Genomic DNA, 16,387 nt, shown 5'->3' on the forward strand with positions numbered 1-16,387 from the left:
TACAGTGATTGCTTGTGTGCTCAGAATCCCTGCATTTGAGTCCTGCTGGACTGACCGCCATACCTGGACAGTCATCCCCTTATTTGCTTATGAATGTAAGGGCCAGCGGATGACAAGGAACTAGTTTTCCTGGGTAACCAGGGACTTGGTGGGTCCACTGGTACAAAAACTGATGAGAAGAAATGGGAAGGGCAAAATGTATCCCTCAGAAAGTACATTCTTGTTTTCAGTGCTGTGTAACCATCCTGCTTCTCCTATGAAGAAAAGACTGTAAGGGCACAAGGCTGGCTTGTCCCCATGCGGGCCCAGTGCCCTGGAGGTCCTCCCCACTGAATAGACCCTCCCCACTGGAGCAGGTCCTCCCCACTGAATAGACCCTCCCCACTGGAGCAGGCCCTCCCCACTGAATAGACCCTCCCCTGCTTCCTTACAGCAGGGTTCCTCCATTTATTGAGCTGAACATTAAGACATGTAGCTGCTTTCGGCTGGTTTCAGAGGTAGAGTTGAAAAGTTGGGGGAAGGGAAGTCTTATTGTATTGGCTCTTTTAAATTACGTGACTAGAAAATTAAACAGCAGTATTTTTTAACGTGTGTGACTATTTCATGCTTCTGGGGTGGAGCTTAAAGATGAAGTTGCAACGACAAAAATCCTTTCCATCTTAATCCAATGAGTGACTCTTAGTAGCTTTAGACTGTGTGAGTCTAGCTCTGGTGCTGCTGTGGAGAGAGAGAAAGGAGAGCACGTGTGGGGGAGTCAGGACTCCAGGACCTCAGCTATGGCGCTGTGATTCTGCAAGGCTGTGTTCAGCACCTGCACCAGCACCTGCACCTGCACCTGCACGTGCCGGCTCCTTCGCATCTCCATCCCTGGCGCAGAGGCCCTTCTTCCCCGTTTTCATCACTAGGGGCAGTCTTTGCACTTTGCCAGACCAAGAAACTCCTCCACAACACATTTCTTTGGGGACAGGTCATTCAGCTGATGTATTTGGAAAGACCCAGGGTGATTGTGTTCGAGTTGATGACAATATAGTCTAAAAAGGCATAAGGCAGGTTTTTAGCCTGATGACAAAATAGTTTGGGCCACCCGAAGCACAGCTGATGTCAAGTGAGGATTTCTCTGAACAAGCACTCAGGCATTTCTTCTGAGGAACACAAGAAATCATTAGAAATGCAGTTGCCATGGTTCTGCCTACTTCCAGGTATCTGGGCCCAAGGAGTACCTGTGCAAGATGCCAAGGGACTGAACCACCAGACGGGGCCTGCTAGTCAGGAAAGGCGAGGGCTGCCAGGGCAGGACTCAGAGCAGGCCATGAGGGACTTGCACAGCAGAGGAACTGCTCATGCACTGGTTCTTTTGGTGGGGCAGGGAAGGCCCCTTGTCTGCATCATTTGGTAAAAGCCAGTCAGCTCTCCCTGGCTGCCTAGATGTTTTCGTTTATTTCAGGGTCTTCTTTTGTAGTCTTAGCTACAAACATGTCCATGGACGGACTTAGAAATGAAAACGTAATACTGGTTTAAGATTGAGCCGATGGCAGCTGAGGTGCCTCAAGTGGTAGCCTGCTTGCTGGCATGCTCAGAACCCCGAGTTCAATCCCCAGTATGGAGGGAAGGGAGCGCACAATGTATCTGATGAGCGTGGGTAAATCTTGCAATAGTTATAGCAGTGTATACTTACTCTTTTAAGTTTTCTTCCCAATAAATAATCTTGGGAGGGCAGGGGACCCAGGGGGAAGGGAACCTGGGTTTCATCCTCACAGCCCTTGCTGGATTTGGTAAGCAGGGGCAAGTAACTCCCCAGCCTAACTGGAAAGAGGTTAGTCAATTGTATCCTCCAGTTAAAACGTGAGTCAGCAGCTCCCTACTATTTCTTCGGTGGGCAGAGTTGGGGTTTGAACTCAGAGCTGCACACTTGCTGGGCAGGCAATCTACCAGAGCCGCCACACCACCTACCGCTATCACATTGGACTTCCTTTGAGCTAGGGTCTCACTTTCCTGCCAGACATGTCTAGGCGACAGTCCTGTGTTTTACTGCTCACCATGGTGAAGATGACCACGGGGTCACTGTGCTAGCTTCTCACGCTGAGACAGGGAGCTGGCCGCAATCCTTTCAATGCCAGGCTCCTGCCCGGCCAGGTTGACAGGCGTGAACCAACTGGGTGAAGAAAGGAGTTTTGTGAACTTTTCTGCCCAGGATAATCTTAAAAGTGTGAGCCCCCCACATAGCTGACAGGCATGGGTCACTGTGCCAGCTCCTCTTTACCCTCCTTTATCTTTTGCCAATCCTGAGTTTGAACTCAGGGTCTTACTCTCAGCTTTCTGAGCACTGGTGTTCTTCCACTTGAGCCACACAACCATCCTGACCTGTTGCTGGTCAACTGGAAATGGAGTCTTAAGGACTTTTTCTGCCTGCGCTTGCTTCAAACCACAATCCTGCAGTTTTAAGTCTCCTAGTCTGTACCTTCTGAGTAGCTAAGATTACAGCCCTCTTCTTTGTTCCTTATTCGGGGCAATTTCTTCTCAGAAAGAGCCAAGGAAGTGAAACTTTTTTCTAGAAACAACCATTTTAAAGACTCAGTAGCTGTTAACTGAATTTTTTTCCTTCAACCTGAAGCAGGAGAATGTGAACTATACATTTAAAAGTATTTATAATCCTACAATTAAAATACATGACCTTGAGAATTTTTTATTGTATTAAAAAAAAAAAAAAAACCCTACTTGGTCTGGGTGCCAGTGGCTCACACCTGTAATCCTAGCTATTCAGGGGCCTGAGATCTGAAAATCGTGGTTCAAAGCCAGCTCAGGCACAAATGTCTTCTCTCCCGAAAACTAGTGGTGGTCATGTGGCTCAAGTGGTAGAGTAGTAGTGTTGAGCTGAAGAGCTCAGGGACAGTGCCCAGGTAGATAGTACAAACCCCTCGACCAACAAAAACACAAACAAAAAAGCTACTTGAGTCAGCCTCTGAGCAGGCCGGTATTGAGAACGCCATGTGCCACTCTGTGCCAGTTGACCAGCCACACTAGCCTCTGGCTCACAGGACAGCTGTTATGGTTCAAACCATCCAGGAAAAGGGGTCTTTTTACGTGCTGACCCACAGCCTCTCTCTGAAATCAAGCTTGTTATGCAGGAGGACTCAGAAGGATGTGGTGGCTTCTGTGCCAAGCCATCTGCGCTGCACACACAGCACTTGAACCATAGAAAAGCTTATTTTTGAGCAATGTGTTTGGTAAACATTTGAGGTACTCCTCTGTGCGGTTATTTTGGATCTCTATTTCTGTCATTTGTAGCAGCAAAACATCAGCTGATCTAACCACACACGAAACAGGATGTAGAGAAAAATCTGAAGAAAAGGCCCTGTTGCCTGCTGTTTCAAAGGCTAAATGTCTAAAATTACCACACAAATGATCAACACTAGGGATATTATAGTATATAATTAAAATAACCCAAACTCCATTCAGCAGTCAGAAGCAACTAATCACCATTTACTTTCTGGTCTTAAAAGAATAAAAGAGGCAGAAATAAAGAAACTCTGAAACTCTTTTAAGTTTCAATTTTTCTCAAAATGGAAGTATCAGGCTTGTTGGCGGGTTCAACCCTGCTCACCAGAGCACCTAAATCAAAAGAATGATTTCTGTGCCAAGACCAAGTGGTTCTAGGTGTTATAACAAATACCATCAGAAATATTTAATTTTTAGATTATCTGCTTCATTTTCAGCCAACCAGGGTCTCTTTAAAAACTATATAACCTAGAAGTGGCACTGTGCCTCAAGGGGTAGGGTGGTAGGCTTGAGCTGAAAAGCTCAAGGACAACACCTAGGCCCAGAGTTGAAGTCCAAAAACAAAACAAAACAAAACAAAACCATGTAACCTATCTGCACTTTTATGGTTAGCAGAGGTCTATACTTGGAATCAGCAAATGGTTTTTATGTGGTACCTCTTTTTAAGTTAGGCGATACTATATATTCCAAGTACAAGAAGACTTGGCATGAGCTCTATGTAAGTACATAGTAACAGAAACAACAAGAACTGGGCTGGGAGTTTGGCTTAGTGGTAGAGTGCTTGCCTAGCATGCACGAAGACCCGGGTTCAATTCCTCGATACCACATACATAGAAAAAAGCCAGAAGTGGTGCTGAGGCTCAAGTGGTAGAGCTCTAGCCTTTAGAAAGTCCAAGGACAGTGCTCAGACCTTGAGCTTAGGCCCAGGACTGGCAAAAGAAAAAAAAAGAAACAACAACTAAGAGTCTTTTCAGAAATACACTGCCTAAACAAAAAAAGCAATGGAAACAGACGAGACAAAAAATGGTTATGCTGTTTGCTGTGCAACTTCACGAAGATGCAGTGGTGCTGACACAGGTGATTACAAGGAGACGCACAGGCTGAGCCAAGGTGACCTTGGAGTTGGGGAACAGGTAAAATCTGGCTCCCTGTGGTGTGGGGCTGAGAACTACAGGAACCACGATTGGAGCTAACCAGCTGGAGAGAGAGTTCACAACACCCTCATGCCTCAAGCAGGCTCAGGGTACACATCACTGATAACCCACCAGCGCGTCACAGCAGAGGCCGGGTGACCACCAAACAGGTCCCGTGTCTGTCAGATGCCACATCCACAAGGGTTACATGGAAGATACCCTGTTGCTTGGTTTTCATGATATATTTTTGTTGGCTTAATGATGTCTTAGTATGGTGGCTATCTAATGCTAATATGATCAAGAAGCCATAGTTATGGGGGAAAAAAACAACAGCCCCACACGAGACTGTGTTCAGTACGTCCACCCTTCTAAGCTAGGGTGCCCACAGCAGGACCTTCACATCCCTCGCACCCTTCCAGCTTTCTTGCACATCTGTCCAAGGAAAGACTGGGGCAGGTGCTGCCAGGGCGCCTTCCTAGTCCACGCGCTGTGTTGGATTCCTGTGAGGACTGGGGACGGTGTCTCCCACTTCACCTCAGACCTGAGCACCAGCTGTGGCCTGGGCGTTTCCTTTTTAAGTCCTCAACCTCTCTGGTTGTCATTTTGTAGCTTTATGGTTTCACATCAAAAATTATGGGCTTAATTTGAAATGTGGAAACCAATCCCATTAAAATGTTTGTGTAGTCTTTGATTCAGACTGCAGAGATCGGAACAAAATATATGCTGCATCCCCAGAACTGCTGTGTATATTTTTAATAAGTTGGATCACTAGGGGGACCTGATACAATGTGTCGGGGGAAGAGCGCATGTATCCATATGCTATCAAACAGGAGTCATACTCGCTGTGCTTTAAGCCTCAATACTTGGCATGTAATTGAGATCGCTTTTAGTTTCCTGATTTTCTTGTCCTGACCATTAGTCTGTTGGGTCACCACAGATACTTGATTTCCTAATCCTGATTATAACTTTCTTTTCTCAAATTTAAATGAGACACTAAAATCTGATCTCTTAGCATGGGCTATTTTTGTTTTACTTAAACATATCCTATATATTTAGATCTGATTATGTACCAAAATGATTTTAACTTTCCCTAATTCAGTAATACTGAAACCTTGTATCTGAACTCTAATTTCTCTATGCTCTTAAAGTAGGAATCCCAAAATCAGAATGTTGGCCACGTGAGAGAACCTGAACCTGCTCCTATCCACAGCTGGTCTTGTCCTTCTCAATCTGTGTGAAAAGAATTAGTTGTGTGTGGGAAAAGCTCTCTGATGGAAAGGCCGTGGAGCGCCAGCCATCTCTGCCTTCAGCCAGCTCAAGGAGCACTTCTTCTTCGCCTCACTTAGATCTAACTAGTTGTTCCAGAGGCCAGCTGCTTCCCTCCTCTGCTACTGTGTGTCTGACAACTGTCTTATTAGGAAAAGGACAAAACAGCCCCGTGTCCTTCCACCACAATGTTGAGTTCGGTTTTACCATCTGGCAAGCTAGGCACTTTCCAGTTCTCCCACACTGCAACCCTCAAGTGTCAGACTTGTGTATCTAGTCATCCCAGCATTTTCTCAGGGAGCCTGGCCTCCAGTCCCCCTCTGCACATGTCATCTCTCTCCCAGTTTCCCTAGAGAATCACATTAGCACTCCCACCCTATTCACACTCTATCCCTCCCTCAGACTCTCCCATAGTGCTGCCTGCTGGCCCACCTATTCCACCACCCCCACTCTGTTCAGCCTGGTGCTTCTGCTCCTGCGGGTTTACGTATCTGTCTCCAGCAGTCTCACCACCACTGGCCCCTGCTTCACCTCAGGTACCCCAGACAATGCTTATACCGCTCTGGCCTCACAAGTGCCCTGCTGCAAAACCAGGCTGGCACTTCCATGAGGGGCTCCATGCTACACCTGGATGTGTGCAGGAACAAAGCGTGGTGGTGCATGCCTGTGATCCTGCGACCCAGGCAGCAGAAACAGGAAGATCATAGTCTGATGGATGCCCAAGCAAAAGCACGAGGCCTTGTCTAAAAAATAAACTAAACCCAAAAGTGTTTAGCTAGCAAACAAAAGGCCCGGAGTTCAATTCCTAGAACCAAAAAAGGGGGGTGGGATGGGGGAATAAATGAAAAGGAAAAAGAAACACCCAGCTAGAGAGAAGAGCTTTAACAGCAAATGAGACCCTAAAGATACACTGGCCTCCTGCTACTTGAACTCAACTGCTGGCTATTACCCATATTAAGACCCCATATTTGTGCAGATGGCTTCTTTGTAAATATGTACACTGAGTGCCATTTCTCCCTTGGGGGATGAGGGGTCATGGTTCATAATCTCCAGATACCTCGCACCAAGAAACAGGCTCTTCAGGGAATGTCACTGAGAGAGCATGATGTGGTCGTGACAGTGCTGTGACTCAGCTTGCTCTTGTGTAAACCACCTGTAGAACTGGATGGAAGAAGGCATGAGCACTGCCCACAAAGGCCGAGTGTGACAGGGCAGGGATGCAAAGGTTTCTCAGCTCAGATCAAGACAGACCTACCTGTCAGTTGTAGCCCAGACTCTTATGAATTACAGAAATGCCATGGCTCGACTCTTGAATGACTCCTCCCGTGTGTTAAATTCTGGGTACTAGGAGGTAGTATGACCTTCAAGAGATGGGGCGAAGGGAAAGGTCTTTAGGTCAATGGAGGGCATGCCCTTCAAGGAGTTTGTGGGACCCTAATCTCTTCATTCTCTTTGACTCCTTTCACCACAAGGTGAGGTTTGCTTAAACAAAATGAGTCTTTCTAACCATGGGCTGAAGTCTCCACAACCATGAGGCGTTTGAAAGATGGTTGTCTTGGGGACTTGTTAGCAGACAGACAGCTAACACAAATATTATTTGGCGATGTAAGACAAAAATAAATTCTGGAGCCAGGCATGGTGGCTCATGCCTGCAATCCTAGCTACTCAAGAGGTTGAGACCTGAGGAACTCAATTCAATGCCAGCCCAGACACTAAAGCCCGTGAGACTCTTATCGCCAATTGACTACCAGAAAACCAGAAATGGCACTGTGGCTCAAGGGGTAAAGCAGTAGCCTTGAGCTGAAGAGCTCAGGGAAGTGCCCAGTCTCAGAGTTCAAGACAAATAAGTAAATAAATAAATAATTCTATTACCCAGAGTGCTGACTCAGTAAAGACACAAGACAGTGAGCTTCCAGCAGAGGAGAGATGTTCTCCAGCTGACTTCACCAGCAACAGTGGGAGACAAAGCACTCGAGTCCATCCCTGGACTCTTACTGGATCAGCTCACCTGTCACAAATGCACAAGAACTCCACAGAAACCCACAGAGGGTTGGGCCTCAAACAGCTTAGGCTTGCGTCCTTGAGCTCAGACCCACACCTGACTACAGCACCCAGTCTGATGACAGACATCTTCCTCCCCTGAACTTGCTTAGGTCTCACACATTCCAGCTTCTTTCCTATAGGCTTCTTCCACCTTCTCTTTGAATCTCCAGGAGCTAAGATAACCCTTGTGAGTGCCTGCTGCTTGCAACCAAAGGGCCAACAAGGATTCTGGTCACCCTTCGATTGTAACTGCTCCTGCCCCTTACATCTGTCTTCTGTGAAACAGATACAAAAAAACAGAGAGAATTAGAAAATGTACATGTAAAGGTCACAAGCAGTTAGCTGGCTCCCAGAAAACGGCCTCCAAGTGGCTTGTCCATGTGAAAATATGCTCCAATTTTCTCAAGTTATTAATACAATTGAACTTCCAATTATTAGCTCAGCCTGTTGATAAAAGCCTAAGGAAACTAGTATTCCACTGTCCAGCAGAAACATAAATCAGTGGGACTTCTCTAGGGACCCATTTAGCAAGGTGACATAAGCACACATTCACAAAGAAAAGAAGATTTATAGTTCTGGGCAATGAACAAACCCAAGCAACAGACCCAGAATAAGGGTACAAGTAGGAGTAAGAAGGTAAGAAACAACTCAGAAACTTCAGAAGCTTGGAGTTTAAGAACTGGAGGGTGGAAGGACATTAAATACATACAATGCAGATCAGTTCTCAACTTCAAAAGCGCTTCTGTAAGACCCCCTACCTGCACCTGCTTCTTTCTTCACTTCTGAGGTTGTCAGATGATCGTGGGAGGAATACAAGATACATTCCCCCGGGAGCTGAGCCAGGCATCATAATTCAAAAAACAGGGAAAGTATATTTACATCCAACACTGAAAAACCTACATGAATGAGACTGAACAATGGTTTGCTGCTGCTGTGAATTTATTTAGGAGAGACCTTTCTCCTGCTTACTACTAATCTAGAAATGTACTCTGGGGATGCCAAATCCTTAACCAGTGAGGCTAATCCAGTGCTTGCAGGGTGCAGTGGCTCACACCTGCAATCCTAGGTACTCGGAGGGTGCTATCAAAAGGATTGTATTTTGAGGCGTTTGTGTGTGTGGATGTTGGTATGCACCTGCCATCCAGATAAAGAAGCATAAATTAGGGCCGAAATCCAGGTGAGAGACACTACCTTAAAATAACCAGTGCAAAAACAAAACAAAACAGAAAGTGGCTAAACAGTACAGTACCTGCCAACTAAGCAAAAGAGCCTGAGTCCAAACCCACAATGCCAAGAAAAAAGGTCCCTGCACAAAGGCCTCATATCTAAAATATATCAACAACTCAAAAAATTGAATCACTCCAAAACTAACCTCCAAAGTAACAAGCATCCCATTAAAAAATGGGCCAAAGACTTAAAGAGAGTCTTCTCTGAAGAAACAAAAATGGCCTATAGACACATGAAGAAATGCTCAACATCTCTGGTCATAAAAGAAATGCAAATCAAAACAACTCTAAGATTCCACCTCACTCCAGTTAGAATGGCCAGGATCAGGAAAACGAATGACAACAGATGCTGGAGGGGATGTGGCCAGGAGGGATCACTACTACACTGTTGGTGGGAGTGCAAACTCGTTCAACCACTATGGAAAGCAGTGTGGCAGTGCCTCAAAAGACTAAACATAGAACTCCCCTATGACCCAGCAATTCCACTACTTGGCATTTACCCAACCACCCAGAAACAAGGACATACTAAACCCACTAGCACAACAATGTTCATTGCAGCACTATTCACCATAGCAAAGATATGGAACCAACCCAGATGTCCCTCAGTTGAGGAGTGGATCAACAAGTTGTGGTATTTGTACACAATGGAATTCTATGCTGCTGTCAGAAAGAATGACATCGCCCCATTTGTTAGGAAATGGAAGACTTAGAAAAAATCATATTAAGTGAAGTAAGCCAGACACAAAGGAACTTAGGCTCAGTGGTTTCCCTCATTCGTCATGTTGTCTCTCATCTCCTTTGCTGTCCCTTGGTTATCCCATATTGGTATAGTATCTCACTTTGTTATCTGATATATTGAATTTATTTGTATTTGGATATTTGAAATTTGATAGGGAAGGGGGGGAAACCAAGACGGGTGGGGGGTGTGGGGGGGAGAGGGAAATGGGTACCAAGACATGTGAAAGGGTATCAATGTATGTGAATTAATGCACCTTCTATCTGGCAAATATCATGTAACCCTTTTACTAATTACAATAAAAAAAAATTAAAAAAAAAAGGTCCCTGCAAAAAACTCCCAGGTTGTGTAGCTGGGAACTGGATCCATCTTCACTCTCACTTTCTTTTCAAGACCTTTTCTTTTTTTTTTTTTTTTTTTTTTGCTGGCCCTGATGCTTAAACTCTGGGCCTGAGTATTGTCCCTGAGCTTGTTCTGCTCAAGTAGAGCATCACCTGAGCCACAGCACCACTTCCAGCTTTTCCTGTAGTTAACTGGAAATAAGAGTCTCATGGACTTTTTAGCTTAGGCTGACTGACCCATGGCCCTCAGATCTCAGCCTCCTGAATAGCTACGATTATAAGCATGGCCCACCAGTACCTGGCTTCCAAAAATCTGCACAAGTCTTGTTCAATCACCAGCACCAACACGTTCAATTCAGCACTAGTCACCTTACCCAAGTCATAGAATCAGCCCAGATGCCCTTCCATGGATGAATGGATCATGAAAATGTGTTATGATAGCAAAGATATGGAACCAACCCAAATGCCCCTCAGTTGAAGATTGGATCAACAAGTATGTATACACAATGGAATTCTATGCTGCCTTCAGAAAGAATGACATTGCCCCATTTGTAAGGAAATGGAAAGACGTGGAAAAAAATCATATTAAGTGAAGTAAGCCAGACTCAAAGGAACACAGGCTCAATAGTTTCCCTCATTTGTCATAATCAGTAGAAACCTTGGACTCTCCTAGCAGAGATTTGCAATAGAGCAAAACCTAGATACATAAGGCCATACAGAATGATGCTAAATGAAAGGACCTCCAAGATAGAGAAACAAGAGCCATATAAGGTGTGACTGATGTTCTTAATGTACTATGTTATTTCTCATCTTTTGTTGTCCCTTGGTTATCTCATATTATTACAGAGTCTTACCTTGTTATCTGATATATTGTATATATGTTTATTTGTTTATTTGAAATAGGATAGGGAAGAGGGGAAATCAAGGGAAGGGGAGGAGAGTGGGTAGAGGGGGTAAATGGGGACAAATACATGAAAAGGGGTAGCAATAATTGTTAAGTAATGCACCTTCTATCTGGCAAGTATAATATAACCCTTCTATTACAATAAAAAAATATATTTAAAAGAAAAAAGAAAAAAGCACTCATTACCTGATTTATGTAACTCCTAATAAAAATTTTTAATTAAAAAAAAGAAAATGTGGTATGTATATCCAATAGAATTTTACCCATGCATTAGAAAAAATGATACTGTATGATTTGTAAAGAAATGGAAAGACCTGGAATAAATTGTGTTAAGTCAGGTCCAAAGAGACAAAGGATGCATATTTTCCCTTAAAGATGGAAGCTAGATTTAGCTTATAAACTTATAAGCAAATATGTTAGATTATATGTGAGCATATACAAATGTATTAACTGAAATATAGTAGATTCAACAGAGAAACTCAAAATAATGTAATTCCTTAGAAAGGCAAAGTCAAAGTTCCACAAAATAAACACCAAGTAGAAGATACTTGAAATGAGTGGAATGGGGTCAAGAGAAAAAGGGTAGACAAATGAAGAAGGGAGAATGCAGTCAAGAATTCAATGTATATCCTACAAAATTAAAAAGAGGGAGGGAAAGGTTTATTGGGAAGGGATAGGAAGTAAGAATGTTGGCAAAGGTGACACTGATCAAATGTATTGTATTCATAAATTGCATTGTTAAATGTCAACTACTTTGTATAACTACTTAAAGGTATTTTTAAAAAAGAAAAAGAATCAACTGATGAATTTCCTATAGTACCCAAGAATGGAAATTCTACAACATCCAGGAATTTTATACTAGCAAGTAAGTTCTGTAACAAAAATGTACACAGCTATTTGCATTATAATGAAAACATGCAATGTATCTGTTGAAAGGTAACCTCATTGTCCAATTACTTAAAGATACACAAAATATAATTTACATTAAAATTAAAATCTTGCTCAATGTCAGTGGCAGTCTTGACTCATGTAACACATTCGATTCTTGCTCTCACATTTCTAGATACATCTCTAACAATCACAGCAGTGCAGAGATAAACAAAAGTTCATACATTTCATGCCATCCTGTCATGGCCAGGCTCCGCCACCATTAGGGCTTGATCCCTGCTCTTGAGGGATCTTCCTCCAGATTTGTCTGCCTGCTGACAACTCACTTAATCCACATCACCACCTAAGACAGTCTGCATGGTCCGGCTGAAATTTAGGGAGTGTCAGCAACTGACCCAAACTCACTTCAGTAGTAGCTGGTGGGGCTGCTATTCAATCAAAACCTATATCCAAAACTGTACACCTTTTTTTTTTTGACCAGTCCTGGAGCTTGAACGCAGGGCCTGAGCGCTGTCCTTGAGTTTTCCTCAAGGGGCTCTACCACTTGAGCCACAGTACCACTTCCAGCTTTTTCTATGTGGTACTGTGGAATCGAACCTGGGTCTTCGTGCATGCTAGGCAAGCACTCTACCACTAGGCCAAACTCCTGGCAGAAAACGATATACCTTTTTTAGAGCCCTAACTACAAACTAGGCACTGTACTAAATCACTTCACATTTTACTCTGCAGCACTGCCCAACTCTAGGTCCTGAAGCCTCCACTCCTCCACCCAGTGAAGTCAGGATGTGGCTTCTGCACATTCTAGGCCCATGTTGGACTGACAGACCACTCAAGTACAGATCATGGTCTGCTGACATCCTATAAAGCTGACATGTAAGCACAGCAACACTGTCAGGCTTCTGAGTTTTACTTTTTTTAAGCTTATTTTTAATCACTTATTTTTACAATTCTCAGCAGCCAGGTGTGCTAAAAGGATCAATACCAAAACCCTAGAATAGGCCTCTGACAGTGAAGACAGAGACAAGTGGCTGAAAACACTCTGGCCCCATGAGCCAGGCTCCTGGATGCATCCACAGTGGGAAACAAAAGTGGGAAACAAGGCCTCAACCTGCCCAAAGCCAGGGCCCTTAGGGCATGACTTTTGAGTGGGCAAACTTTTTAGCAAATGCTGCCACGTTACACTGGAAAGAGTCACAAAACAAGCCAAGAGCAAAGCAGCTGGGTTCACCAGTGCTTCCCTCCAAGGGATCACAGATCCCAAGGGAGAAAATACCACTGACACAGGCTGAAGTTCTAGCATTGGACTGTTGTCCTGTCCAAATAAGATAGAAAGTAGAAGCTGCAGGTGGTAATTCCAGATCAGTCTTATAAACACAAAGGAAATGAGAAGGAAATTCCCATACTGAAATATTCAGAAGTCATCACTCCTACACTGAATTGCTGTGGGTTCTCATACAGATTGTCACAGTTAGCACCATGAACATGAGACATTTGCAGATCAAGGCAGTTTTCAATATATAAGACAAAATGCTTAAAATTAAGTGCTCAAACTCCCATAGTTATTAGGAATATTACCAAGGCTGTGGCTATTTCAAGATCAGGGTCTTTCCTGTAGTGTGCCATGTTTTGGCAATTTCCTTACTGAACCAAACCTGTACCCAAGAAATCAATGAGATTAATTGAGATAAAACTCAGTGTCCTCCTCCATTATAGCTACTGAATGCACTGATGAACATTTGAAATGCTTAAAGACTGAGAAGACATATGAAACAAATGATCTATTGGTATGCCATTTCAATTAGTATTTCCAGACAGAATAGTTATCCAATTATATATACTAGCTTATTGCACTACCCCTGGTAATAAATTACAATTTACCATGAAAAAAATTCAATTACATGGGACAATTGTCTTCATCTTCCCAGAATACACCTGGCTCCCAAGCAGTGGGGCTGCTGCACTAAAGGCCAGCATGAGCACACACAACCACACCCACACTGTTCTCTTCTGGTCATGGCCAAGCCTTCCTGGCTTCTGCAGCTACTGACTTCCAGGAAAAAGCCAAGGGTGGTAAGCAGATGAATGAGCTCACTCTGGTTCTTCCCACAGCGCCAAGTTATAAGCTGAACTGCAAGAACATTGATGCTCATAGCCTAGGTCTTTGCTCACACATCCTCTGCCCACTGCATGGCTCAGTACTGGCTTCCTTGTCTCTCCTCTCCTCAAGCGATCAGGTTCCCACATAGCAAAGATATGGAACCAACCTAGATGTCCCTCAGTTAATGAGTGGATCAACAAGTTGTGGTATTTGTACACAATGGAATTCTATGCTGCTGTCAGAAAAAACGACATCACCCCATTTGTTAGGAAATGGAAAGACTTAGAAAAAAATCATATTAAGTGAAGTAAGCCAGACTCAAAGGAACATAGGCTCAACAGTTTCCCTCATTTGTCATAATCAGTAGAAACCTTGGGCTCTCCTAGCAGAAGTTTGCCATAGAGCAAAACCTTGATACATAAGGCCATATAGTATGACGTTAAATGAAAGGACCTCTAGGATATAGAAACAAAAGCCATATAATGAATGATTGTTGTCCTTAAGGTACTATGTTATCTCTCATCTCTTTTGCTGTCCTTTGGTTATCTCATATTGTTACAGTATCCCACTTTGTTATCTGATATATCAGATATATTTGTATTAGGTTATCTGAAATTGGATAGGGAAGGGGGGGAAAACAAGATGAGGAGAGGGGGTGGGGGGGAGGGTAATGGGGACCAAGACATGTGAAAGGGTATCAATGGATGTGAATTAATGTACCTTCTATCTGGCAAGTATCATGTAACCCTTCTATTAATTACAATAAAAATATATGAAAAAAAGAGATCAGGTTCCCAAAATATGGTTATGCATGAAATATTTTTCTCCAATAGACAACTTAACTTTTAGAAACAAATTTGCAGAATCTATGCCCACAATTCTTCCCATTCAGATTTGTGTGTTTTATAACTTAAGCACACAAAGTCTGTTGAGCTTCTATTACTTTTAAGTTTAAAGTTATCTTGAGTTCACTCTCAGTTCTATAGATAAATAACTGATATTGTGCTTCTTCTCTGCTATACGACGTGGGGAACTATGCGTTTCATACACATTTCATATTCACTTCACACACTCTGAAAGTTTTTGGTAGTCACAGAAATTAAATAAAATGTTTATTTTTTGTGCATATCTAAAAGCAAGATTCATCAATGTTATGGTCTAGGAAAGTATTATACAAGAAAATGAGCTAAGAAGATGGCTTGACCATGGTTTAACAATAAAGAAATCACATGCAGAAGTGCATGGATCCTGTGTATACATGCAGCTGACCAGGGTGCTATGCCATTAGCTGTGTCCTTAGGTAACCATGTGTCCTAAGGTAATCTAATGACCAACTCTTAGGCAAAGTAGCACCATGGGATGAGGTTCAATCAATTCATGTGGCCTAAGTTTTATTCAATAAACATCAAACTGGAGGGGGGAAATAACATATAATGATAATGGTAAAGTCTCTTTTCCTCAAAGACAAATGTCATCAATTGATTGTGTATATACTCTGTATGTATATGTGTGTGTGTACATATACCTATATACCTATACATATCATAGTGTAATGTATATGTATCAGAGTAAGTGGGTATATAAAAAGAAAACAGGATTAATTCTGATATGCACTTAAAACATTTTTGTATGCTGCTTTCTAAGGAGGAAGAACTGAGAACATTTCAAATCAAACCCACTCATACCCCAACTCTAAGCCAAAGGCCACATGTGGGCTCATTCTCCACCATGCCATCATGACCCAAGTCCATGAGTGAATCCAATCTGTATTGTGAATCCGCAAGCTCAGGGGAGGAGACCCTGAAAATGTTCTGAAAAGCTCTACTAATTACAGGGAGCATGATGCAGTGTCATGTGTCAGGAAAGGAACAATATTACACTTAGAAACAAGAAAATGTATAAAATTAAGTTGTCCGGAAGTCCAGTTCAAGTGCACTAAGGCTAGAATAGTTCAAAAATGCAGAAAATCATGAGTACTATTAAAATTCATAGTGGAAAGCCAGATACCAGTGGCTCACACCTGTAATCAGCCCCAGGAGGCTAAGATGTGAAGATTACAGTTTGAAGATAGCCTGGGAAGGAAAGATCATTAGACACTTATCTCCAATTAACCACCAGAAAACTGGAAGTGGCTCTGTGGCTCAAAGTGTTAGAGCACTAGTCTTGAGCAAAAAAAGCTTAGAGACAGTGCCCAGGCCCTGAGTTCAAGCCCCATGACCAACAACCAAAAAAGAAAAAAAAAGCAAATCATAGTAGATATGGCCAGATTCAATGTACCCCAAGGGAATAGAGCCATCCTGCTATCTATTACCTAAACATTCAAGCTGTGCTTTCAAACTCGTTCAAAATTAAAGGTAAGCATTACAAACACTGAAATGAAGTGTCAACGCCAACAGGAAGTCTCTTACTAGAGTACTTTAATCTGGCTTCCTTCTTATTCCAGGCACCATCTCTCAGTGAAAAATACAAAGCCTCT

This window comes from Megascapheus bottae, chromosome 4 (assembly GCF_031878675.1).
Source record: "Megascapheus bottae isolate mThoBot1 chromosome 4, mThoBot2.hap1, whole genome shotgun sequence".
Taxonomy (NCBI): domain Eukaryota; kingdom Metazoa; phylum Chordata; class Mammalia; order Rodentia; family Geomyidae; genus Megascapheus; species Megascapheus bottae.